Raw genomic sequence first — 24,231 nt, 5'->3', positions numbered from 1 at the left:
GCCCAGCAGAGGGTCCGGGGAGCCCCTGCGGCTGCAGAGGTTCTCATCCATACGCCCGTCTGTCCCAGCGCTAGGACGCAGCTGCCAAAAGCCTTTGAAAGGTTTATTCAGACGTCTCAGTCGTGGGTTTCAGCCCCACCGCACGGCCGCGGCAGAGGAAGGAAGAGCACTGCCAACCGCGAATTAAAAGAGGCCAAAATTGTCCGAGGTTGGTGGGAGACCGCGGTGACTGCTCCCAGTGCCTCCTGCCTTTGGTGACAAGCACCGCTCTCGCAGCACTATTGATAAGTAGCGGTCAGCCCGAGTGCAGACCGCGGGAGGGTTAGGGGTTTTTCAAGAGAGCAGACAAGTAGAAGATGTGCCAGCAGTGGAATTTATTAGTCCGTTAATTAAACGACGAGAGCAGCAGCACGATGAGGTCCTAAGTGATCTCTTTTGTGAGAGCAAAAGCTGGGCAAGTTTTAAGAGCTGTGCTGTCTGCTCGTTGCAATTTACTGCTCTACTTCACACTGTACAGGCTGAGAGAGACTGTGATTGCTTCAGCAGCTTTTTTATTTTTAGTTCTAATGTTTATATCATAAATTTATTTTCAACAAAGTAGGAAATAGATCTAAAGTATGTGCTAGCGGGCTACAGTAGTTTTGTTCAGTTTCGTTTCCTTAGTTTGTGTTTAATAGGGAACCTTGCATTGTACACAGAAAGTAGCATAGGGAGCAGGGAGTGAAGAAAAGATGCCATTGCTAGTGCTGTGGTAATGAAACAGTGTGTGCCATGTTTCTCTGACTTGCAGAGTAGGACATAGCTTGCTGCTCTTTTTGTAAATAAAATGCTTAATTCCAGCTGAAATTGAGCCTGTTTGATTGTGACCTTTTAGGCTAACCTTCCGTTAAGAGTGGTAGATGTAAGGTGCCTCCCCTCTCTGTATTTAGTTTACGTAACAGTATAGCTGCTTTCTAAAATCCTGATGGAGACTAGATCTATGGTGCCAATTTACATGTGTGCTTTGAATAGTAATTCAAATGCAATGCTTACTAAAAATTTGTCTTGATTGCTGGGCATCCAAAGATTCATTTAAAAAATCTAATTTGCCATGGGAACACATGTCATTGATGCATCCCAGAGAGGACCACTGGGGCCTGGGCCCATTTCTGAATAAAACTCCTGAATCCTTTTGTAACCAGTTTCATCTGTGTAAACTTGTCCACAGCCAGATTCAGAAATCACATGCATGAACAGAAGTTACAGTAACTGCATTAACTTCAGTCATATTGCTCCTGACATGGCTCAAGAAGATGAATCCAATGGTAGGGTGCAGATGCACTTGTGATATTGTATAACAAAGTGTGTGGGTGCTAATCTGCTCATGTGGAAGCTGATGGCAACACTGTCATGTGCACCAAGAGGTGACTGCCTGTTTTATCTGAGCTCATTTCAGCCTTGAATTACTTTGTGTTGCCTTTTCTTGCAAGTCAGACCTTCCCAGCCGGGATGTGTCTGTGCTGTTAGCAGGGGACTTCACTTCATAATTCCCTCAGCTGCTCTCATCCATACTGGACACTGGTGGATGTTTGATGCCTAATCAGATTTTACTTGCTCAGTGATGAAATCTGTTAGGGTCAGGAAAGTGCAGCAATAGCACAGCTTTGTCCTTTCTGGTTTCCACGTGAATCCAGACATGAACTGCATCTGTGGAGTGTGGCTAAGGACCTCTGGCTGTTAAGGCCGTTGTGACAGAAACACCTTCCTTTCATGGCAGAAGACGTGCTGTACACATTTCCAGCTTATTGATTGGCTTAGCTCGCAGTTATGAAAGGAAGGTTAAAATGACCGTAGCTTCAAAATTTTTAACAAAATTTAAGCAGAGCTGTTTTGTCTCTATGTAAATCATTAACAGCAACATTGTGACCCTCTCTTGTTAAACAGTGAACAAATTTAATGTATCATTTTGTGCAGGGTAGAGCAGCTCTGCTGTGTGCTTATACAGATAAATTGTGTGTGTTTCCACAGCACGTTCCTTGAGAATTACATATTTAAATGAAGGATACTGTTGGGCTTTTGTTTTTTGGTTTTGTTTATTTGTATGTTTGTTTGTTTGTTTTAAATAGCAAAGGAAAAACTGCAATTTGTGCTGGTGTTGCAGGGGTTTTTCCAATTTTTCAGTTTCAAAAAAAACTTGCACATTTCAGAACCAATAATTTTATTATTACTGATTGCTAGATATAAGTTTTTTAGAAGCTTTACCAAGTACACAATGCTTTATTTAATCAACATTTATTTTGGTTTACGAAAGTGAATTTAAGACAACCAGTAGAAAAAGTAGAAATGACACTTTACTCTGTGATTATGCAATGGATACTAAAAGACAAATACACTTCTTTAGTATCTTTCTGTAAGTATCTGCCCTTGTTTCATTAGGGAGAACAGAGAGAATCTTCTCTGGGTGTTTCAGCTGGTTTCTTTTTTGACCATAATTTGGTATGACAGACATACACTGGTCATAAACAGCACTGCAAGCTCAAGGATCCATTCTGTTCTGCTCTGTTAGGAGCCTTGCAAAGAGCAGAGCATCTTCCCTGGTCACTGAAGGCATCTCCATCTCCCATAGAAGCCAGCAGTTTATGGATCCATCTTCATGCCTGTGTCTGGGCACAGAAAATCTTCCTCTGGAATCTGGCAAATGTGGGGAAAGCCTTTGTATTCAACTGGATGTATGAGTGCTTTCTTTAAGTAGGACCTTTATTTTCTGTGCTTCAACTTCCTTTGCTATCTCACAGGGCCTTATGGTACCAAAAAATACAGGCACATCTTAGCACACCTACTTTAGAGTGCCTTCCCTGCTGGATTGAAGTGTCTTTGGAAGTCAGATATGGATGTGAAACATCAGTAATGTTTACACGCAGAACTGGGGAAAGAAAACCCCCAGCTACAGAGCAACTTGCATATCTCAACTTGTTGAAAGTTTTTCTTACTATTTTATAACTGCTACACATAGTTAAGCATGTTACTTTGTAAAACACAACCAGCTTTAAAAAAAATAATATTGTGTTTAGGGTTTTATTTTCTTGTCTAGGAAAGCCTGGAGAGCACTGTTGTGCATAGAACATCTCTTAGTCTGTGTAACATCTGTTATATCATACTCTAGCTCATCTCCAGGTGTTGCACAATTTAGGGTAAAAAGAAACAACATGTAATTAGTTTTTAACTGGAAAACTGAGCAATTTGTATATGTTTTCTATGTTTTGTATTTATATGAGATTTCTGTGTAATGTGCTAAGTGGTGGATGGCAAAGGGCAATGACTTTAACCAGAAATGTAGAGTAGCAGTGTGGTGAAATCGCAGAGTGGTTTAGTTTGAAAGGGACCATAAAGATCATCTTATTCCAGCTCCCCTGCTGAAGACAGGGACACCTTCCACTAGACCAGGTTGCTGAAAGTCCCATCCAGTTTGGCCTTGAACACTGACAGGGATGGGACATGCACAGCTTCTCTGGGCCACCTGTTCTACTGTCTTACCACATGGTAAAAAAATTCTTCCTAATATCTCATTTAAACCTCCTTTCTTTTAGCTTAAAGCCATTCCCCCTTGTTCTATCCCTGCATGGTAGCAACTTTCAAGATTGCTGCCTTGACCAGTTGCAAAACTGACACTTGTGCTTTTGGCATTGGCCTTCACATTGTTTCATTATTTCTATCTGGACCACTCCTGCAGAATTCAGTTGATTCACTTCAATGCACTTCTTACATGTCCACCTGAGACAGGGAGCTTCCCTGTGATGCTTTTTCCTGGCACCACAGTCAACATTAACCCTGTCTTCCTCTCAGTCTGGGCCCAAAGTATGTCTTTCTGTGTCAGTGGAGACACATCACATTAAATAAATCTCTGGAAGTAATGACAGAAAAATTTTTCTTGCTACTGCATAGAATGAAACAGTATTTTTTTTTTCTCTGTTTGGCACCTCCAAATGAATGTAACTGTTGAGCTAATATACTGCAACAGATTTGTATTTTCAGTCATGACTAATATCTCAGGATTGCTGAAGATAAGGATACTAACTGTAAGAGTAAGCCAAATGGCGAGATAAATGCAATACAATCCAGTCCTGACAGCTGTTCTTTCTGAAGTCCAAATTCTTATTTCTCATATCTTATTTTTCCTTTTTTCCCCTTTTCCTTTCTTTCAGAATCTGCCAGAGTAGAGAATGAAGGTGGTGTAAAATCTCTTTCATTTCTAAAATTTCTTTCATTTCAGTACTGTCTAGAATATTCAGGATTTGTTTTGATTTTTCCCATCTCCCAGTTGTCTCTTATTACTTTGTTCCTATGGAATCTTTTATATTTTTTCGTCTTGCCATTTTATGCCGCTCCTGCCACTGTTAACTGAAACTGAACCTTCTCTTTCTTACTGTCACCTGTCTTAGTGGCCGTTCATGTTATTTCCCTTGCAATTTCAGATTCATTTTTCTACAGGTTTTGCTCCTGTAAATTTACATCTTGGTCAAATTGCTAGTCTTCATGGAATCATTTCCGTGCTCTGAATAGGACAGATTTTACTTACCACCCCATCGGGGCTGGCTACATCAGTAACAGTCAATTTCAGGAGGCTGGACTGGAGAAGGGGGCATTAATTAGAGTTTCAAGCGCTCTCATAGAAGATGCTGGCCCTTAAAGGAAAACAACTTCCTAAATATTTATATTGAAGTCAGTTCAATAAATACATGGTTGCTTTGTGTGTAGTTAATGTGTGGTAAATTTCTTTTTGCCAAGTAATTCAGAACCCAATGCATGCTTATGGCCAGAATGAAAGAATTTTTTTTTCCTTCAAAGGAATGAGAGTTATCTTGAATACGTGTATTTATTCTTAATCATCTGTCTTCATGTAGACTTCTGTTGTCACGGACTTGAAATGCTTGAAATTCACAAGCATTTATGAAGACTTCTTAACAATATTCATTTGGCTTAAAGATATACATGTAAAAGACTCCATATTATTTATATAGGCAGAAGTGTGAACACATTTACATGACCAGCTCCAAAAGCAGCCAGGAGGCCTGTGATAGAGTTAGGGAAGTACCTCACTTCTCCTGAATCGCAATTCAGTGCCTTAACAAGTGTTCCCCTGTGTCTGGGCTTTAGCTACTCCGTTAGCATCAGCAAACACTTGATTTTCTGGCAACGACTGTGTTCTGTATACTGCAGCTTTTTGTGTTGCTCTGGCATTGTGATTTCCATGAAAATTGACAGTTTTCACACTTTAATGCTGCTTCTAAGAGAATGACGGGCCTTTAGAAATTGTTTTTTCCATAGAGGGTTAAGCCAGTTTATGCATGAGAAACTGGGAATTGGAAAATATTTACAATCCATGTTTCCAGCTAAAATTATGATTTAAGGATCGTTTAGAAATGGCTGCATTTCCAGGTCATGGAAATTACAACCCTTATTAAGGTATGAATCCTCTTAATATAGAGAGTGTTTCCAGAGCTGTGAGTTGCCCAATGAGCCAGGCTGCTTATCATTAAATAACCGATGGGAATAGTGTATTGTTGTCATAGTTTCAGCATGAGAGTGTCAGCAATGAGGCAGGGACTCACCTGTGCTAAGGAGCAAGTCACAAAGCTGTGTGGCAGGGCTGTGCTCTGAGGGCACTGATGCACAGCATCTCATACCCACTTTTGTCCCCTCATACCAGAAACCATGTCTTTTCAGTTTTATTAATTCCTCAGTTAATAAGCTTGCCTCAGGTGCTGTGCATTTGTGCAGAGGAGTTGCAATAACCAGAGAAAGGGAAAAAATGGATTTGGGATGGTTTTTCTATGTTCTTTTGTTCTTACTATAGCTTCCAGATTCAGTGTCTATGGGACCATAAAATTAATTTATTATTCCTGTAAATTCAACATGATATTTGTATGTTATGCTGTGTTTTGTGTGTTCCTTGGTATGTGTTGTATAGAAAAGAGTTGTCAGTCTCCTTTGCGGTTTCAGTGATGAAACGTGAGTTACAAAGCTTTCTCAAGTAGTCAAAAAATGATGCAACCTGGATACAGTATTTTTTGGACATGGTGAGCATCATTAAAGCAGGTAGTAAAGGTGGAAATGGCGTGGTGCAGTCTGGCCTGAGGTACTTGCAGATGCGCAGTAGACAGACTGCATTTTTGGGTCCAGATTTTCTGTGTTCTCTAGTGTCTTGTTTTTATTAAACGTGGTTGACCTGTGCATAAGTATTCAAGGCTGGTCTGGGAGAACTTCTGCCTCTTCGTCTCTCAATGTTACTGTGGTCTATGCAAAGTGGAACAGCTCAGTAAAGTGTGGTGGAGAATCCCTCACTTAAGTAATCATCAACCAGGTAATTAGGGAACTCTCTTACAGGAAACCCATGTTCAAGGATCTACTTGACAAAGGAAGGGCTGAGGGTTAAACTTGCAGTAGCTTTCACTACACCAAATTGCTAGGACCACGCCACAGCCTGAAGTCCTCCTTTTTCCTTTGAGTGAAAGGCCAGACAGATGTGAGCCTCAGTATTCCTGAAGCCAGTGTGTTGTAGTTGGTGTTTTTGTAGCAAGCTCTTACTAGTGACTTAAAGGCTAGAGAAAATATGGTCTTTCTCAGCTGCACTGGTGTTGGGGTGCTAATGGTGAAAACATCTTCTATTCAAAAAAATAAACAGGTAACATGCAAAATCATCCCTCTGACATGGAGCTTGAGCAAGAAAATTACATTTTATATTATCAGTGTTCTAAATATAGCCATACAGTAATGTTCCAACAGCAAGTACCAATCCAAAAGTACTTAATCAGATAAGTGTTACTTTATGTTTTCACCAAGAGTGACTAAAAATCAGTGTGATTCTCTGTTTGCTGTGCCTACTTTCCTTTCCTGTGTGTTAGGCTCTATTTATATAAATGCATGCTGATCTCATTGACTGTTACTGGGGTGTTATCGTGAAGTGGAACTAAAACTGTTGGTTTTCAGTAAGTAGGGGTTAATGACGTTTGTTTTTTTGAAGCCCACACAAACAGATTTAAAATGGATAACATTAATGGTTGATGAGATGCTTTCTGAATTTTTAAATGTTGTGTCAATAAACATTCTTGTTACCATTCATAGTAAGATTATATAAAACCTTATATTACTGCTTTGTGGTAATATTTCAGTGCCTTGGTTAGACTAAAGAACAGTAAAATTCTAGTGCCTGAGTACAAACACACCATTGAGGATCAGCAGTTGCCATCTCCAAAGTCAGACGGTCATTCTTGTTAGTCTGCTGGTCCTCTTTTCTCTGAAAAAGCATGGTCCTTGTTTTTTTTTTTTTACCAGGATGGGGGAAATGTTTCTCCTTTGTATTTGTGTTACGTGATGCCAGGAGATGGTGTGGTGGTGGCTTGAGCAGGAGTTTGTCCTCTGAGGTTGTTTGGAGGTCCCCATGCTGTAGTGTATGTAAATCCACCCCTTACAGAATCATCTCAGTCAAGGCTAACATCTCCTGGGACACAAGAGGAAAGTTCTGTTTTAGATTATCTAGATGATTTGTTTTAAAAGCTCATTTCTTTCTTCTTGCCCCATGCATCCCACAGTGGGCATTCTTCAGTGCTCACCCTGGAGATTTGTTGAGGTCTATGACAGCAGTTTTCTGAAGTAAGAGTAAATTCTACTAAAACCCTTTAAAACACTCATCTTTTGTTGTGTAGTGTTATTTTGTTTATGATAACAACTTTTTCCCTGCATTAATAGGTTCCAAAAGATAAATAAAAACTCCAAGTTACTTTATAGAAAAAACATATTATTTCATTTTTTTCTTACTCCTGTGCTTAGATGACTTTCTTTTCTGCACTTTTTATGTTTGAGGTCGTTATCTTGCATAGGCAGCAAAAATGCCTCCTAGATAAATACAGCAAGCATGGCACGTCTGCTCTTACTGTGCACAGAATGTGCATTTTCCCCCCTGTTTTTGTCTGAGTTTGCCAGGAGGGGAGTCTCCAAAATCAATAAACAGTTTCAGACAAATGGAAGGAAAAAACTTTTTCTGTGCTTTTCTTCAATATCTGCTCCCATGGCAGTGCTTTATTTCTGAACGTCTCAGCAGTTGTTCAGGGTGTTGAGGAGGCAATATCTTGGTACAAATCCAGATTCCTTCTGTTTCTTTTTGTGGTATTGAGTTTGGTTTTTTTTCTTTTTTTTTTCTTTTGAATAACTTCTCATGGTACTTTTGGAACCAAGCCTACTCTTTAATGGATAATAAATAAATTACTGCTGGTTTCCCTGGGGGTACAGCTCACGTTTCAGCGTCAACACAGCCTTCTCTGCTCTAAGGGGGCTGGTTGTGTTGCTTGTGGTCGTTCTGAGGAACGCTTACTGCTAGGACAGAACTTGCTTCTTGGGAAGGAGGCCAGCCTTTGGCTTGTGCCATGATTAAAATCTTGGTACTGTGACACCTTCAGGTGCTCACTCCTAAGACTGACTCTCCCAATTCATTAAATACAGCTGCAGTTAGGTCAGACTATGCTGCTAAACTGACAGTGTTGTAATTAACACAGTTATTTATTTTTGTTGCTTTTAATTACCTGTTTCTTTTCCTCTGCTGAACTGGAGAGTCACTCGGTCATGTCACAGCAACACACAGAGCATCCCATGCTAAAATAACGTTCCATTGCCAGATGTGCATTACCTTGTGCTTTCTGAGACACGCAATCTTTTTGCTGTCTTATTTTATATGGCTTAAGGTCTGCTGTGCAGCTTCATTCCCTGGGTAGTGACTTGTACTGAAGGGGACAAACTGGGACCACTGTCCACTTAGTGAGTCCCCAACCCTTCATTTATCCAGGGAAGAAGCAAATTGTCCAACACTGGGATGTGTGTGAGAGTAGACTTACCTGTGCCAGACTGACATAGGCATGATAGGGAGCAACCAGAGTGTGGCAGGACAGCGTTCCCCAATGCCATCATGTCTTTTGCAAACCAGAAGCTATTTTTATTCCTGCTCTTACACTCGCAAGTCAAGGATTGCTGTTTTCTGATCAAGTCTGCTGTTCTGAAACATAATTCGTTACTGCAGAATTGCTTCTTCTTATTAAACTCAGCTTTTCTGTTGTGAGAAACACAGACATATCCGTGTGTGATGAACAGAGGGTCCAGGATCAAACTTAAAATTGAAAGAAATCACCTTTTACATGAATCATTACCTAACAGAATTTTATCTTAATTTCAAAAATTTGTGGATTTTCCAAATTACCTGTTTAGATAGGAGAAGAACAAAAATTTACACTGCAATTTTAAATAATAAATTTAATTGGCTGGTTTTTTCCCTTCACCTCAAGTCCTATAGATTGTACTAACTTTGTAAAACCGTTCAGAAAAGACTACCTGAGCACAGCCCTGTTGATGATTAAACCATGTCATGACATGGTGTCAGTACAGTTGCTGACAGTAAAGTGACAACAGTAAAGCTGCTTTTCTTCCTAACTTCCTATCAAATACTTGAATTCCCCTTCCAGCTTTTACATGGATTTATAAGAAAAAAGAGAATACCTTCCTGAAAGAGTAATTAATTATTCTGCAACAAATATTTACTCTTCTAGAGAAGACTGATTATAGTTGTGGTGTAGAATTCTTTCTGAAGAAGACGAATTGTGATTTTTGGAACTATTTGCTATCAGTGGGTGCAAGCTGTTCTTTGATTTCTTTGCTTTTAGTAGTTTTATTTCAGAAATAATAATGTCTCAGGTGATTTTAGCACTTGATACCAGGATCAAAATACAGGGCCTTCCCTCTCCTGGCTCACATGTAGTATTTCTTTCTAATTTTTCTAACATTTACTATCTTCCCGCCCCATATACGACAAACCAGGAATTTAATTTTTTCTTAGAAGCACTTTTGTTTTTTCATTTTTCCCACTTTAAATTTTTGTTAAGGCTGTTAATGTAGTATTGTACAAAATGACTGCTAAGGACTGAGCAGGCTCAGTGTCTGTCTGTCCCCACGGTCTACTGGACTCTGTTGGGACAGAGTTGGAGAGTCTGCTTGTACTTACCAGAGAATGAAGAGCAGCAAAAGCACTTGCTAATTGTTTAATGCAAAATTGAAAATGGGACTTGGATCAGCTGCTCTGAAGCAGCATGAATTTATTTGACCTGTTCAGCATGGAGGAGACTGGGCATGGCTATGCTCCCATTGCCTTAATATTCACATTTTGAGCTGAAGAGCCCTTTGGGTTTGGTCTTCCTCTGCTTCATTTGCCAGGCTGAGGTGTGCAAATCCCAAGCAGCTTGGCTGAAATCTCTGGGTCTGCTCCTGCATCAGACAGGTATGAGAGGGATCTGTGGTCTTCAGTTGGGCAGATCAGGAAAATACTTCTGGATGCACACTGATCTTGGTGCTTTAGAGCAGATTTATGTTTCATATTAAAGTAACAAAATTTCATATGTTTATGTTTCGTATTAAAGTAACAAAACTTTTGTATCTCATTTTAAAAGGAGGGGGTTGTTTAGGTAAAGATGGGTGACTGTAGTCTGTATATTCCTCTGTGTATTCCTTCTGTAATTGATTTTCTTTACGTGATGGTAAACTTCAAAGTGCCATCTTTTCACCAGTATTCTACAGCTAAAGACCTCTTGGACATTTTTCATACTGATTAAGGATACAGAGATCACTTGTTTCTGTTCTCACTTATTCGTTTTGCAAGATTAGATATTGCTTATATTTTATTTTTTTATAAAGCCTACAGCTTGTCTTTCCATTGCACCAGTCTTATTTAGGAGTTCTGCTCAAGTATATTATTGTTGTTTATTATTGAGTATCCTCAAATTAGCCATAGTTATTTTGGAATGAAATCTCTTTGCATTCAAGTGGTTAAATACCACACTTTCTCCTATTAAAAATGAGATCCAGGTCTACTGGAAAATATTTTACACATATAAATTGCCTGAAGTATAAAACCTGTTTATACAGATACCATGGATTTCTTGCCATAAAAAGCACCGTAAATTCCCCGTGCTGCTTCATTTTCATAAGGAGTTACTTGAAAAGAAATATTGCTTGCGGTGAGTTGCCAATTATTTATATACTAATTTGCTACCTGAGAATGATTTCAGATTTTTAAATTCAGTTTGGTATTGAAGTGATAGAGAGGAAAAAATGTCTGAAATTACTTCATACTTTACAGTTTAGCTTAAACTTACTTGGAAAGAAACTGACAATATTGATTTATCTTATTTCTTTTGTAGGGCATGAGTTTATGTTTTAATTAAAGTGGTGTATCTGAAAACAGTTCTGAGTTTGTCTTTTTTTTTAATGTAAATTACCACTCACCTGTATTGTTAGAGGACAAACAACTCAGTGTAGAGTTATATAGAATATTAAGCTGTTGTTGTATAAGTAGTGTCTGTGAGCAAAAGTTTGAGGCCAGATGTGAATAGGGGGCTACATAAAATGTCTGGGAGCAGAGAGCTCTGTTCTGCCATCATTTGAGAGGACATGCACGTCAGCCTGCAGTAGAGATCAACCCTTCAAGCAAATCATCCAGACAACTGATGAGGGGAAATATATTCCCTTGTTTCTCTTTTACAGGATACCATTGCTGTGTGTAGGAAAAAAGTAAGGAAGTTCAGTGGCATTTGGCTGTACTATAGGGATGCACTTAAGAGACTAAATATATACTGCTTTATCTTCCAGCAATGAGATAGTTTTTCTTACAAAATTTGAGGAACTAAGTGAATTGGAGACTTCATGTTACTTTTGTGCCTGCTGAGGTACCTGTGATTTATTCCATGCTTATCAGAATGCTTATCAGAAAATACCTCAATTTTTGTGAATTAAATTTTGTGGGTGTAGAGAGGTCCTCCAAAACAGGAAGCTGTTTTGGAGGCTTCTTTGTGTGATGTTTGTAAAAAGTACCTGTAGAACTGCTTGGGAGTGATGTGATGAAGGATTAGGCTGCAGATGCTCCTGCACAGCTCTAGTCTTGCACTCATGCAGGTGGTCTGGGCAGCAAGCCTTCTTACTGATCAGTAGCACAAGGGAGAGCAAGCTTACTGCTTATAGAAAGAAACAGATTTTTCTTTTATCCTGCTGGTTCGGTAGGCTCTCTTGGCATTTAAAAGGAAATGTGTGATTATTTTAGGAATCTTTGAAAATGGCAGCATATCTCCGAATTAATGTGTTCGTATTTCTCACTGAGTTGCAGATGGAAAACTGTGATTTGGGCAACATATGTTGATTAATACTGGAAATAAATGCTATCCTGTGGGACCTTGCTTCTGGAGCCAGCATGTCCACTGAGTCGTACAGCTGTGCCAGTCTTTCCAGAATTGTTCTGCAATCTATTTACTTCAAACAAATGTTGCAGTCATGGATGGCTTTATGGGGATAATGATCTGACAGACCATTCAAGCTTATAGATTATAAAATTTTCCGTACACAGGGGAAACCACGTGTTCACCAATTAACTCTCTATATAGAGAGGAGTGGTACTGCTGCGCTCCTCAGAATACATGTGGAAGATAAGAGGTGAAGAAAATCATTTTTATTGCTGCACAGTAGGGTGCAGGCGTGTTGACACCTGATTCAAATTTGCCCAAAATTCTCTATTGGCTTGTATAGCACAGTCAGCATGTTTCTGTGGCTTGGCATTGTTGCCTGCAGATTTCACAAGCAGTGGAGTTCGATCTTCGTGAGTTTTTTGTTTTGTTTTTTTTTAATTGTCAGAAAGTACAAGTATGTTCCTGGGAGCTCAGGGTAAATAGACCTCACTTGGAAAAACACTTGGAAAAAATGAAACTGTCCCTTGTTAATGAAGTCTATTCTTCCTGGCCTTTTTTATTAATTCTTTCTAGCAAGTTTTTAATTCTGTGGCATGATACAAGAGGAGAACTGCATCCTTGAATTTGTATCTGGAGTAAAGTTATCATTGCTTGGGGGCTGCATTATACAAGCATTGGAAGGAGTTTTCTTTGCCACAGCTTGTCATCTGACAGCCACGTTCTGCTTGGTCTTCTGCTCTTTGGTCCTTTCAGGTCTTGTCTGCAAGCCTGTATCTCTCAGCAAAGCTCTGATTCCCCACACTTGAAGCAGCACTTTGGTCTTCTAAAATTGTCCTTACAATGACAGTGGGCCAGAAAGTCACAAACTGAGCAGACCCAGGGTACAGCAAGGCATTTATAAAGGAAAGTTTTTGAAGGAAGTTTTTGAAGTCCACAGCTACATGAATTGTTTTCCTCAAGCTGCTTGTCTGTTTTTATTTTTTTTCCCTGACACCTTTCAGTTCTCTCTGCTGTCTTCTATCACTGTCCTGCAGAAGAAAAAAGGGAAAAAATGTTATTAATGAAATAGCAAGTTAAATTGTGTAGGCATAGTAATAGTCATAAAGTTTTACATGTTTAGATATAAATTTTACAACCAGTGTGTTATAAGAAACACCTGCCCCTATTGATTTATGCTTAGAGATAGGATATAGGCAGGAATAGCATTAGCATTTTTTTCTCACTTAATCTAATGCCAGCTATTTTCAAGCTCAGACAATACCAATGTATTGCCTACTTTATACCTCTGTAATTACATAAAACTGATAACAAGCCATATGACCTCTGGATACAGATCTAAATATTACCATCAATTCATTTATTATGTCTGAATATGTCTCTGTGCTTAGATCAGTCTGTAATTCACAATGTGCCATCTTTATTACTTTTTACATAAAGAAATATAATAGAACAGCACATCAATGAACACTTAAATGAGAGAACTGAGTATGTGATAATGTACTTATTTTTTACCATGAAAATGTTTTCCCTTCCTAATAGCATTTAATACTTCATTCCCTTATTTTTTTCTACCACAAAGTGAAATTTGCAGGTACATTGTCAAAATGTGACAAAATATGTATGTACAGATGGAATAGACAGAGTTCTATTGCTGTAGTACTTCAGTATATTACCTTTTTCACCCCAACTCAGAACTCCCTAATAATCAAAACAAGTGAATATTGTGTAACTTTATGATATGGTTATATAAGTCAGGGAGTTCAGTTTTAATAATGAAATTAAATGCAAAATGCAAACAGGGACATTTTTAGCTACAAAACCAACTTAGTCTTGAGTGAAAGTTCAGGGCTTTACTGCTGACAGTTTGCTTTCAGCTTTGCTGGAAATATAATGTTTTAATGACTGAATTAAGTTTTGAAAAAAAGTACCCTTGTGAAAATATGAGATTTTTCACTTTATACAACAAAAATACTTGTCATATCTCTAAAGTTTTTGCTTCTTAGTGAAAAAATTCTAGTTTAAATAAACTGCAGCAGGTTGTCTTTTAGGGAACGGGGGAGGGTAACAAAAAATATTTTTTTTCTTACAGATAAAGTTTTATAGCTTTTTTCTGTCTTTCAAATTTTTCCTGAAATGACCAAATCAAGACAAGTTTTGTTTTATGAAACCTGCTTTTGATTAAGTTGATTGGGTTTTATTTACCTACTTAATCTGAACCATGCTTCTTCCTTATCGTGTAAAGTCGCTTACTGTTGCTAAATATACCCGTGTATTTTAAAGAAGCAAAGCTGTGCGTGAGTACGACCCATTCAGAGCGGGGTTGTAGGGTAGGGAGGGACCTGCTGGTAACCCGAGAGCAAGAGCAGATGCTAAATTAGCAGCTGGATCGTTAGAAATGAGTCCACAAGTGTCTGCTGGGAAATGATCTTCTTTGGGCGCATGTAGCGTGGGTGTGTGGGCTATTCAGAGTTTCTAGCATCTAGTTGCTCTTTACCCGTGACTCAAAGGAAAGTCATGGAGCCATGAGGATTTTTATTTTTGAAGCGACTGGCAACTTGTTTTTTATTGAAAGTACAGGCTGCATCTATAAATTGTCATTCTTGTGCACCATTTTCTACTAGGATATGCAATTCAAAAATGATTGGAAGGGCAAGGAGATTGCTGGCAATATTTAGTTACAAAGTGAAAACCAAAAAAGATGTGTGAAAAAGCAAATAACATTGTAAGGCCATCATTAATAAACACAGGGTTACATTCATTTTCACCTTTAATATAAACAGGTATCAACCATTGACTGTTGTCAGAAGTAGTTGAGATTACAACTGGATGGGATTCTAGAATGTGACCAAGGACTATGAGATGATGTGGTTTAAGTGGTAGCCAAGCAGGAAAATCCAAATAAAAGTTCATGAGAAAAAAAAGGTAAGAGAGCTGTAAGAAAAGTGCTGAGGAGTCTGGTTTACTTCATATTTAAAATCAATTAATTTCTTTATATCTTAAGCTAATGATTATGTAACCGTCACCATTTCTCCATGTTGAAGAGCATGTTTAAGTTAGTTTTTTACAAGCTTATCAATTTGGTGAGGATGATTCAATTTTGCAGTATAAACAGATGCAAAATGATACAGATAGGTAGAAACATGATATATGCATAGCACTGTCCTAATGTCACAGAAAGGTTTAGTGATTTTTTGTTGTTGTTGACTGGGGGAAAAAGACTTATTGTGGAAGGGAAACAAGCCTTCCAACTGACAAGTGTGAGTCTGCTTACTAGTCACAGCCTTATCATGGGCACAAAGGGAGTTTGTGGTGTTTTGAGGCAGTGACTGTGATCTAATCCCGCAATAAAAACTAAACAAAAAAATCCCCAGATGGACCCCTTCCAGACTCATGTCTGGACACCCACGCAGCAGTGATTTAACATATGAAGGTGCTGTATCCTACTCAGTTATCCTCCTCTGGTAATTCCACTCCGGTACCAGGTCTGACTGAAGGTCAGTCAAAAGTTAAGGCTTTGGGGCTGGCAGCGAGGTTTTCAGTTAGGTGTAGGAAGGGTCGGAAAGACGATTCTTTTAGAAGGCCCTCTCTAGACGCGAACTCCTTGGCTATTTCGGTCAGGGATGCACAGGACAGGTCTACAGCTCTGACTTTCTTTTTCTGGGAAAGGATGAAGAAGAAACATTCAAACAACTGTTTTCATTTGAGAATCCTTTTCTGCTCAACAGCCCAGCAACTAGACTAGGTATTTCCTCCTTTTTTTTCTGAAGAGTTAAGCATATGTGTGAAAGACAGGGAACAAGTTACAGTCAGTGCGGTTTTTTGTGAGCACCGATGTGCGTTCCCCCAACCCCCAAAAAAAGCATAGCCGGTTTTGGATTGCGTAGTGGCTGTCTATATTAGTCTAAATATGGAAAAATATTGAATTCATATAACTTTTCAGAAAAAAAACAGATATATTGCTTGTATTTGCATGTGTGTATGTATAGAGATGTTACATTATCAAGTTTTAATTGACATGTTAGTGCCTTGGTAGAATAGTACAAATGTGTGAAGACCATATAATGTTACCCAGTTCCAAGTACAAGCATGGGGGTGGGTTTATTTTGGGAAAAGGAAAAACAGAGGTTACACTCTGGTAGCTTTTTTTCAGGGAAATTAAGGAGTGTGATTCTTTAGTTGCCTTTTGGCAAGGAATTGCTTTTCCATCGTTGTACACAACTGTAATTTATCATTAATGGAAAAACAGAGTAGTTTGGTGTAAATCCTCCAGACAGTACATCCCATTCTAGCAGGGATTTAAAAATGTTCTGCTGCATAGCTGATGTGTTGGTTGAGATTGCTGTTGTGTAGCAGCTGGGATGGAAAAGGAAGAGAGTTAAGCAGTTCTTTGTGATCACCAGGCAAAGAGCAGTTACAGGTTTGGTGTTTGGAATATTTTTTAATTTTTAAAAAATCTGTTACTCAGTGTAACACATTCTTAAAAGAAATTAGCATCTCTCTCATACAGCAGTTTACTGTGAGCCTTTGTCACTAGCAAAGTCACTAACTTGTCTAACAATTATATTCTCTTTATAAACAGGACTTAGATATTCGGGCCCTATTTGGTCTAGTTCTCCTCAACTTGTTTGTACCAGTGTGCCTCATTTTCTAGTGCTTCCCGATAGCCTGGGTGACGCGGGGTAATGACAACATGAATGATCTGGAAAGCTTCAAATAACTCTCCTGTAATTTTGAGGCAGAGTCCTGTCCATAGCATGTATAAGGAAGAAAGCAACTGTAAGCTTCACTTTTCACTAATTTATGCAATTGTAAATCAGGAGTATTTCAGTCTAAATTGGTGTTTTTTGAGACACTGTTTTTTGTGAGATGTGAACCTTTTGTACAGTATTTTAAAATAAATTGTATAGTAATTTTTAAAAAGGCCTATTAAGACAGAGAAAATATTTATAATTTATGATAACTTAATATCTGGGGATTGTAGGAACTAGTCTGGAAGGGATAACCTGTCTGAGGCTTTGGTCTCCAACCCTGTGCTGGCATAGTATACAAGAGCCAGTGAGGTCAGTTAAGGAGTCTGCAGAACAAACCTTTTTAAGATCATGTAGGCATGACCTTAAACAGCATTTGGGATTAAGTTGTTTACTTAGGTGTATGCATATTCTGTCAAATTTTATGTCCTTTGAAACTGTGGTTAAAACAGACTCTACCTCTGAAGTGGCTGATTGAAGTAAAGTACCTCTTTGGATTTCTGTGTAAAGACCTGGAGGCTGCTTCAGTGCAGCATCTTCTGGGAGAGAGGTAGCCCAGAAATCATTGCAAATGTGTGGTTTGATGCCTCCTATATCCTTATTCTAGTTCCTTTGCTGCTGGGAGCCCCTTGAAAAACTTTATTTGTACATCCAAACTTATATATATAAATATTAATTTTTTATTTCTTTCAGCAAAACATTTGTGTTGGATTTGCAGTGAGAATTATCTTCCCTTAGTGTATGGCCTAAGATATCTTTATAAAACTTCCTTGCAGATCAGAATTACTAGACTCAGAAGTGCAGTCAGTTCATGTCCCTGTGACGGGTAAATTCTGGAAATGAAGGTGTAACTGTCCGAAGTGTGTGAAGTCATGTGCTGTATGGAGAATACCTTCCTGTGTCTGTGTTGCAATTTGCTGGTTGTGGATAGGACATGGATGGTGCAGTCACAGTTCTGTCACTGCAACACTAAATTAAAATACAACAATACCAAGCAAAATTCAGTCCAGTCCAGCCCTGCTACAAAAAAAGGAGAAGCAGTTTCTCACTGCATGTCTTTTGGTTTGTGTATTTCTTTATTATAGTGTTGTCCTGGACCCTGACCACGCAGTAGGCATTGGTAACAGATGAGCAAAGTTGATGTTTTTTGACATTGACAGTGGATTTTTCCAACAGATCCAGCTGTTGGGAAATATGGTTTAAGCATTCAGACAAAATCCTTTTGTTTTTTTAACTCATGTGAATGGAAGTATTGAAGACTGAAGTAAAAAACTGGAGGGTTTATGTTATCTCTGAGTTTGAGATCTGTTTGCGTTTTCATGGCATAGGACAAAGAGCCTTGCTGAGGAGGAGGGATATAAAGAAATGCTTGTTAAAAGGTGTTGTAAGCCTTCAATATCTAAGGAAGGTCCTGCGGATAGCTCCTCCTTAACAGTGTTCCACTGCATGTTTTAACACAGGTCAGGTGCCATGGAGCCTTTCTCCTCCTCGCCTGCTCCCGTCAATGCATTTCATACCCTGTCAAGTCTGCCTTTTCCACTGTGCTTCTCCTGCTGCCTACACGGACCTCTCAAGCCTCTGTCCTGCTCGTGCTGAGCTGTGTCTGTCAGGCTGCACCCTGCCAAGCCACTGCTTTGGCTCGGCTGCCTTACAGGAAGGTCCATTGCTGCTGGCTCCTGACCACTCAGCTAGGTTACATGTGTGTCTGTGCTGAGCAGGCAGGTGTAAAAACAGCCTCATTCTGCGTGCTGGATTATTCTTGGCCAAAGTGTTTCAAAGATAACACAGGTGTTCCCTCTTATAAACCCACTTCAGAGGGGAGGGCGTGAGCGGGTTTAAAAGAAACAGGGCATAAGCAAGGCAAATCCTGTGCATTTCTGTGGCATTGGGATCCCATGAAACCTGACCAAAAGAGATGCATTGATTCATGTTGTGTAAGCTGAGGTTTGGCTCTGAGAGAGAATTCCTTTTTCCTTTTTTTCTTTTTTTTTTTTTTCTGGGGGTGGGGGATGGTAGCAATGGGGGCATTTTCCTTTCATATCCTTGCTGACTGCATGCAGAGGAGTTGTTGTAATTTAGTTACCAGGACTCACTGATGATCAGCTGTAAATATAAATCCAAGATCAAGAAAAGCAAAACAGAGCACTGGGCCCTCTACAGAAATTGTTTCTCCTTCATTGCCCTGGGAGGATAAATGAAGGAGGTGAGACACTTAGCAGATTGAATTAAGCTGCTGTTTGGAGTGATTTTGCACAAAACTCTCCCTAGGCAGATCACATGGTGTGCTATATCTATCTGAAAATGAAAATACTATTACAGAGTGAGTGTCATAAATATACAACTTCATATAGGTTGTTTTAGAAAATAAAGGTGGCACACATGTCTGGATTTTATATTTGAAGAAACATGTAGTGATACACCCAAGGTAACATGGGAAGGAAATCTGTCTTTCTACTTTTCCACTCACAGTTCAGTTGTGATTTTCAGCTTTCAGATTCCTACTGCTTTTTGTGCCAGTTTCTGTGGCAGATAGGTGGGTACAGATGCTGACTTGCAGGTTTGTGTTGAAATAAAATGGTGAAGGCATGAAGGGAGGGGTTCAAAAGCAGGCTGCTGCTTGTAACAACGCATGTGCCTTGAACATCTTAGATCCTCGAAGTATGTGGAATTTTGATTTGATCCTCTGACTGGAAAGGATAGTTAAAAGCAGAAATTTTACAAGTGGTGTCACTTGACAGTTTTGATTTGATGGGATGTGAAAGGAGATGTACAGCTTGCACTAGAGACCATATGCTATAACGAAACAGAGAGGTAATTTTTGCCCAGTGTCTCTTGGTGACACTGCTATGAAAAGCTAGGGATTTTATTTTTTGAATCTTTTTATGGGGAAACATAAATACCTTTTCTTTAACTTTTTTAGATATGAACTGTTTTCACTTCGAAAAAAAAACAAGTATATGTGCTTTGTGTTTAGTAATGTATGATACTGATTTGACTGTCCTTAATGCCAAATTTTCATCATGAAATACCAAAGTACAGATTATCTTTGAGATTGTGACAGCTGGGGACCATAAACTTTATACAAAAACACAAACTCTGGGAGCATTTCTAAAGTGGCAGTTTTCTCTAGTTAGTCTTGAGACCAAACTGATAATGGGATGGAATGTGGAGCTCATTTCCAAGGATTAAATCAGACTAATAGGGGCAGAGTTACTTTACCCATAGCAGAATATCAGTGTCTCTTCTGTTGTAAATTTATAATGATATAACATATATTAAAAACATACTTCAGTGGGATTCCTTTTTGGCTGTCAGCAATAGCTCATTCATGACCTCATTATGATCTGGGAATCCTCCTTTTTAACATATGGTGTCCTTAGGTGCTTACATGTGCTTTACTTGCTATGTGTTTTCTTGGTGAATTCACAATCGAACAGCTGTTACTACGAAAAAGCAATTACTGCCTTTTATTTTTAATGAATACTGCAACATGCCAACAAGGTTCTTGAGTTTTCAAGAACATTGTCTCATGCTGGACAGATGTCAGACCCTTTCCATTAGTCAATATTTCAGCCCCTCTGATAATGCAATGTCTAAGGTTTCTTAAATGCAAGATATAGCAATAGAATAGGAAAGAGTAGTTTGTTTTAGGATATTCCTCAGTGCAGAAAGTGTTAATGTGCATGTTTTTTTCCCCTTCTTTGAACCTCATATTCAAACTTGAGTATTCACTTAGTTTTTTGTTATAGTAGTTGGCATCAGATAGAGAGATTGTGAGAAATCATGGAATATGATACTGATTGACTTCAGGTCAACCACTGGCAATGGCAGGATGTTCTGCTCATCTAGAACAGAACAGAAAAGGAGTTCAGTCAAGAATTAAACAGAGATTAGTAAATTGATGTGACGAAAGAAGAAATTCTTTTCTAAAACAACCTATATGAAGTTGTACATTTATGACATTTATCCTATAAAAGTATTTTTATTTCCAGATAGATGTAGTACACCATGCGATCTACCTAGGGAGGGGTTTGTGTGAAATCACTCCAAATTGCAGCTTAATTCAGTTGATGTGAGGAAAAACGGATGTGAGGAAAACAGCCACTGCTTTGGGATCTCTGGATCAAGCTGTAGAATGACTGATGTAATAGTAAACATTTTTCTGTCAGGAAGCTGGAAACGCCTAAGGCATCTGGTTTTATTCCATAAATTTATTATTTTCTGCAACATGATGCATAATCCCTCTATAGTGACTGTAAAAAACCTGCTTCCACTTTTCTTTCTTGCTCCAAAATGGGATACTGTAGAATATTTATACTATATGCAACAGGAGTAGAGACAGTGGTCTTTTTTTTTTTTTCTGTTGCAGACAATGCCTCACTTGTGATACTGAAGATTAGCTTTCAATGAAGATTAGCTTTCAACAGATTACTGAAAAAAAGAACAGATACACTGGGTATCTGGCAGTACTAAATTTCTCTGCAGACCCTTTTCAGCTGGAAAGCATGGCCCTTTAGACAGCCTTTGGATAAGTCTGGGTAGAAGGTTACTGGCAGTCTTAAAAAGTAATTAAAAACATTAGTGAGTTGTTTTAAACTGAAGGCTGAGTTGCAGAATGACATATTTTTGAGTATTAACTAATGGAAATATCTGTAGGTTAGGTTCAGAAAACCCCAACTCTGAATCCCCCTGTACGCACAAAGCAGCAAATCTAGTAGTTCGAACGTCTAATTCTTCCGGCAGCCGTGCTGTTGCTTTTTGGAGAGGGTAGGCATTTGCTCCCTGCTCTTCTCAATTTCTAAGCAACTTCCTTATATGTTATTAACGGTCATGAATTTTGCTGAAAATGCAAAATGTTTCTCCTTATTATGACACAGGTAATTAATAGAAGTAAAGTGTGATAAGAGTAGTTCAGGAGCAAAGAATAGTGTAAAATAATGACCTTTTTCACAAGAAGGGGTGTATGTCCTCTTTTTTTGTTTCCCAACTGGATTTAGGTTTTTTCATCCTTTTATCAGTGTTTTAGCTTTGTAGTACTCAAATTTTTCAGCATACCTTCTTGCCAACAGTTGCCAAGATAGGACCAATCTGGCAGGCCACGTCCTTCTCCTTTTGTTTATTTCTTTTATTTTTATTCTCTTTGTTTCTGCAAGTTAATTTTTTCTCTTTTTTTTTCTCCAGTTTGTACAAATATGTCTTTCACATTCGTTCTATGTCTCCTGATGCTTTCCACACTGAAGATGCAATTAATGTGCTACTATTCTATCCCAGGCTAGGTTTTACAGGAATAACATTACTGCTGTTGTTTCTTGGATTTACTGTAAAATCAGGAAATGATAATGAGAAATCATCTACTCCTTTCCGTTTCCTAAGTTAAAATAAAACATTCTAAGTACTTGTAATACATAGTTGCTTACATTTTTAAATTATGGACACTTTTAGCTTTATTGGCATAACGGCAAGTGGAAACAGTTTAAAATCTCCATGCCTCGTCCATAGTTTTCATTCATAAATTTTGTGTGTTTTTTTAATAGAAAAATATAAAAGTTCTTAGTTTCACCGATAGCTTGCCAAACAGATGTTGCTCAGAAATCAACTTTGGTAATAGAATATGTATGTTAAAGGCATCTTGGAAGCAGGTTATTTCTTTGGTTAAGGAAGGGTTATCCCTTTAATGTAATGGACAATGCTGATTCGCACACCAAGGGAATTAAACATTTATCAGTTTTATTTCGCTAAGGATTGTTACAAAATCAGCCAGACAGTTGTTCCCCCAGGCCCACGGTTAGCCCAGACGCCTTTTGTGATTCGATTAAGTTCATTCTCTAATGATGGCGTAATTAGCGCAGTTTCGCCAGAGGAAAGGGGATTTCTCTTTTGGCTCCTGTATTTGTTTTCCACCGTGAACAATAAGAAGGCAAGAGCTAAAAACAGTGTTTAAAAGCACTATTTAAAAGGTAGTCGGAGCGTCCCCTCTGACACGCCGGAATAGCGTGGGCCGCGGGCAGCTGCAGCCGGGCTGGGCTCAGGTTGAGGAAAGAGGGAGAGGAGGAGGAGGAGGAGTAAAAGGGAGGCTGCGGCAGCTGCGGGCAGCAGAGCTCCCCCGGGCGGCGCCTGGGCCTCTCTGCCCCGCTCTGCTCCCTCGCTGGGCCCTGCGGGCAAACACCCGACCTTGTTCGTTCCTTAAAAATACCGGCATCAGCAGACAAACGATTGGTATCGATGTGGAAAAGGACCTTTTTTTTTTTTCCCTCCCGCTCTGCTTTTTTTTCCCTCCCAAGAGAAACATAACAGGTTTTAAAGATTCGAAAGCAGAAGTGATGGTGTAAACTGAGCATTAAAGAGGGATGGAGCTCCTCTTCTGTGAAGACCGGGCGGAGACGAGTTGGGGTTGTTTAGCCTAGGGAAGAGATGGCTCCAGGGAGACATTATAGCACCTTCAGTTCCTAAAGAGGGTTTACAGGAGATCTGGAGAGGGACTTTTTACAACGTCGCGTAGTCATAGTGCAAGGAGGAATAGATTCAAACTGAAGAAGAGTAGGTTTAGATTGGGTATTAGGAAAAATTCTTTGCTATGAGGGTGGTGAGGCACTGGAACAAGTTTCCCAAATGCCCCATCCCAGACAGTGTTCAAGGCAAGGCTGGATGGAGCTCTGACCAACCTGGTTTAGTGGAAGGTGTCCTTGCCCATAGCAGGAGCATTGGAAGAATCGTAGAATCATCAGGTTTGGAAGAGACCTTCAAGCTCAGTCAATCCAGCTGTCCACCCAGCCCTATCACTGTAACCCCTAAACCACATTACCCAGCAACAGATCCAGACACCTCTTGAACACCTGCAGGGACAGGGACTCCCACCACTTCCCTGGGCAACCTATTCCAATGCCTGACCACCCTAACAGTGAGTCTTTAATTTTAATCTCTCCTGTCTCATTTTAAGGCCATTTCCTCTTTTCTTTCTCGTGTAGTCACAGCAGAAGATGTGAAGACTATCTTTAAGGTCCCTTTAAACTCTAAACCATTCTATGTTTCTACATGTGGATAATTTAAATATATCCATATTTCTTATTTAACACATCCATTTTACACACCCATTTAAAATAATTAATTATAATTAATTATTATAATTATTATAATTAATTATTATTATTTATTTTACACACCCATTTTACCAACAGGTGGCCACAGCAAATGACCAGGAAGCTCTTGAACTCAAAGTTGTGTTCGCACTACTGTAG

The sequence above is a fragment of the Geospiza fortis genome, unplaced genomic scaffold, assembly GCF_000277835.1.
Source record: "Geospiza fortis unplaced genomic scaffold, GeoFor_1.0 scaffold362, whole genome shotgun sequence".
In the NCBI taxonomy this organism is placed as follows: domain Eukaryota; kingdom Metazoa; phylum Chordata; class Aves; order Passeriformes; family Thraupidae; genus Geospiza; species Geospiza fortis.
The sequence above is the reverse complement of the archived record's forward strand: the minus strand, read 5'-3'. Positions refer to the sequence as shown.